This window comes from Octopus bimaculoides, chromosome 1, assembly GCF_001194135.2.
Source record: "Octopus bimaculoides isolate UCB-OBI-ISO-001 chromosome 1, ASM119413v2, whole genome shotgun sequence".
Lineage (NCBI taxonomy): Eukaryota > Metazoa > Mollusca > Cephalopoda > Octopoda > Octopodidae > Octopus > Octopus bimaculoides.
In genome coordinates, this window is record NC_068981.1 from 118752481 (window position 1) to 118756786 (window position 4306).

The window sequence follows — 4306 nt, forward strand, 5'->3', positions numbered from 1 at the left end:
ATATATATATATATATATATATAAATGTGTGGGTGTGCTTGGAAAGCAGCATGGCTGAATGATTCAAAAGTTTGTAAGTGAAACTAAGGAAACAGAATCTGTATTGAGGCCTTTTACATAGATTGTGCCTAGAATGCAAGGGCTCAGTTTCCAAACTCTGTGACATGCTGACTCTGTCTGTGAATTAAGTTAAGAGTACACCACGTGTCTCAGGAACACTCAAGCACTTCCACGCTAATTCAATGAGCAGGTAGTACAGCTGATTATTCATCGTCAAAACCGACGAAGATCCATTTACTTTTATATCGCTTCTTACACCTGAAATTACTTACAGGCCCACAGACTAACTTCTTATATTTTCCCTGAGCATGAAATTCTCTTCTTTATGATCTTTTCTCCCACCCCAAAAGTGTTTCTCCTCTAATTTTATTTCCCTCTGATACAATTCTCCTCCGACACATTTACAGACAATCTTTAATTGCTCATTACTGTTGGATTTCGTTTATTTTCTTCATTTTTCTTTTGTTTCAGTAATTAGACTGCATCTTATGCTGGTGCACGGCCTCGAACGGTTTAGTTGCACAAATCGACCCCAGTATTTATTTTTTTTAAAGTCTGGTACTTATTCTATTTTTACTGAACTGCTATGTTACGGGGACGCAAACAAACCATTATCGGTTGTCAAGCGGTGTGGCAAGATAAACACAAACACAAACACAAATACACACACACACACACACACATACACACACACACATACACACACACACACACACACACACATCAGTGGCTTCTTTCATTTTCTGTCTACCAAATAAACTCAAGCCTTTGGTAGGTCTTGAGCTATAGCAGAAGACTCTTTTCCAGGGTGTCACGCAGTTGGACTGAACCCCAAACCATGTGGTTGTAGACAAAACTTTTATCACATAGCCAGACCTATGTAATGGGTTAGATCTGGCATAGATGAGATGTTGTAAGCTAGAGAAGGTGATAAGTTGAGAAGTTTTGAAAGGCTGCGTGTGTTATAGTTAATTACGTACTTCTGGATGAATGGACGTCGAAAAGTTTATACTCATTATAGATTTTATTCAATAACTACCAAGTATTCTGTTGCATATTCACATTAACTGTTTCCTGTTTCATCCTCAAATTGACCCTGAAGATTGGACACTTGAAGATTGGATTAAAGAAATTTGAAGTTCTAAATGGCGTATGCGCACGCGCGCGCGTGTGTGTATTTGTGTGTATGTATATATAATAAAAAAATCATTTGATGAATAAGTTTCATTGTTACTCGGAGTTTCACGGTCACACATGCGAGTTAAATATGTGGTTGTGATCCTTTACAGATTTCATCTGTGTAACAACAGAGTGAATTCGCATTCCATTAAACAGAAGAATTTATACACTCATAAACACTGACAAACAGACAGACAGACACACAGACACACACACATACATACACACACGCATGTATCTATGAATTTCATTATATACTAATAGACCTTGGCATCTACCACTATTTTGAGTAGAGTAGACCTGTGACTAATACTGGCTCAAAACCTTGGAACTCCTGAAACTAGGCTCCACTACTCAGATAAATCAGCTGCATATATATCCTGCTTTCTGATATGTAGTGAACTCATAGAACTTGTTGCACTGGACCAAATACAAGTTTGAAGAACGAGGCGGAGGTGGGAACTGGCTCAGCACATGCCATACCCACTAAAACACCAGCACCATCACACTTTCACCATAACTCCAGTAAGCGACTGAGAAAGAGGCTATGGGGAATCCCTAAACAGGACGCCATAGGGTGATGACGGTCGAAGCAGCGAAAGTCCTCGTACATACATATGTATGTATGTATGTATGTATATATATATGTATGTATGTATGCATGTATGCATGCATGCGTATGTATGTATGTATGTGTATGTGTATGTATGTATGTATGTATGCATGCATGCATGCATGTATGTATGTATGTATGTATGTATGTATATATGTATTATGTATGCATGTATGCATGCATGCGTATGTATGTATGTATGTATGTATGTACGTACGTATGTATGTATGTATGTATGTATGTATGTATGCATGCATGTATGTATGTATGTATGTGTATGTGTATGTATGTATGTCTCTTTTATGTTTTAGTTATTATAAATCTTCCACTGAGGAGGGAGCCAGTTTCCATACAAGTCTCCATCTTTGGGATGTAGTTAACACTGACAAATTCATATTTATAACTTGCTAAAAGTCTTGCATATTTTTACTGTTCCACTCACAGATTGGACTTGTAATGTACGAATCAGCCGTTGAATTTCTCTTCGTCAAAATCCCAGTTTATTCAGATTCTCTTTTAAGCATTTACTAACAAAACCTAGTGTTCCAATTATTATTGGTATGAACACGAATTCATAGTCTGGATATAGAAGCTGGAGGTTTCGAAGCAGTTGTTCATAGGTATCCTCCGGGCAACTAAACTCTGTAATGGTACATCCCTTTTCCCCTCTATCCCAAAGAACAATATCCGGCCTGTTATGCTTACATTTGACAGAAGTTTTGATGAGAATATTCCACCAGTATTCCTTGAGTTGGTGTTTATGAATGTATTCCATAACAGAGGGATTTTCTAAGTTTATTTCAGGACAGTTGTTTTTGCGGATAGCATTGTAAATTGTTGCAGCAACAACATGGTGCCGCAGAGGGAGGTAGTACCGTAACGACATTTTTGGGCAGCTGCTAATCACATGCGTGATGTCTTCCACAGAAACATGACATATCCTACACATGCGGTTGTACCTTGGGATTATAAGAGTGTTACTGTCTCTCTTGTTCACCAGATTTTTTGTGGCAATCTCCTGTTCCTGGATTGCAAATGCATAGCCTTCAGCGTGTAATGTGATGCAGTGGTCTTGTGTCTAAGAGAGGCTGCACTTCGTGTCAATTCTACTGTCTTCTTCAAGCTTCCGAGCAACATACTCATGCGTGGTATTTTTTGTATGCTGAATACTTTCCATTCAGGTCTTCTCTGAGGTAAGAGAGCCCAGCTGTTTTGGAGCTGTATAGGAGATCATCAGGAACAATGTTGCTGACTTCACTTTTCTGGACTGCATTAATATATTCATTTTTGCTGCTGTTGTTTAGCAGGTGCTGCCTGAGTGATACTATACGGCATTCGAATGCCATCTACACTGATCTCAGGCCTCTACCAGTTTCATTTCTTCTTAGGTAAAGCCTGTCAACATCACTGTTTCTGTAGAAGTTCGTAGTTATTGTCAGGATTTTTCGAGTTTTGATATCTACGGAGTGGATTTCTTCTACAGACCAATCAAGAATCCCAAATGTTGGGATTAGCTCTGGTACTGCAAATGCATTGTGGGATATTGTTTTGTTGTAAGAGGAGAGTTCCGACTGCCATATTTCCCTTAGTCTGGTGTAATATTCTCGGGTCACTTTATCTTTATTCACAGTGCCTTCATATGATACATTTTCATCTATGCCAAAGTACTTGTAACATTCTTTGAGTGGAATGGGGGAGATAGAGAAACAGTTAATGCACAGGTTTGGGGTTTGAGGGACTGACTTTCCTCGTTCTATAACCAAATATGAACATGTACGAATATGCATGTATGTATGCAGCTATAAATGTATATATGCGTGTATATATGTATGTATATTTGTATGTACATATGTATATGTATATACGTATGTATATATCATTATCTTTTATCTTTTACTTGTTTCAGTCATAAGACTGCAGCCATGCTGGGGCATCACCTAGAAGAAATTTTAGTCGAATGGATCGACCCAGTACTGAAGTTTTCGCTAAGCCTGGTACTTATTCGATCGGTCCTCTTTGTTGAACTACTAGATTATGGGGACGTAAACACAGCAACAATATGTATATTTATATATATATATATATATGTATATGTACAGCACCATATTAAGGTGGTTGCCCAGGGGTCCCATGAGTTTAGTGGCCCCAATTCTAATCTATGTAGGTGGCTTGTTGTCAATGAATAAATATTTTAAGCACTGATTTGTTCAGGGGCCTATGATATAGCTCAGATTGCCCGGCCCTATATGTCCGTATGTATGTATGTATGTATGTATGTATGTATGTATGTATGTATGTATGTGTGTGTGTGTGTATGTATGTATGTATATATGTATGTATGTATGTATGTATGTATATATGTATGTAAGTATGTATGTATGTATGTATGTATGCATGTATATATGTATGTATGTATGTATGTATGTATGTATGTATGTATGTATGTATGTATGT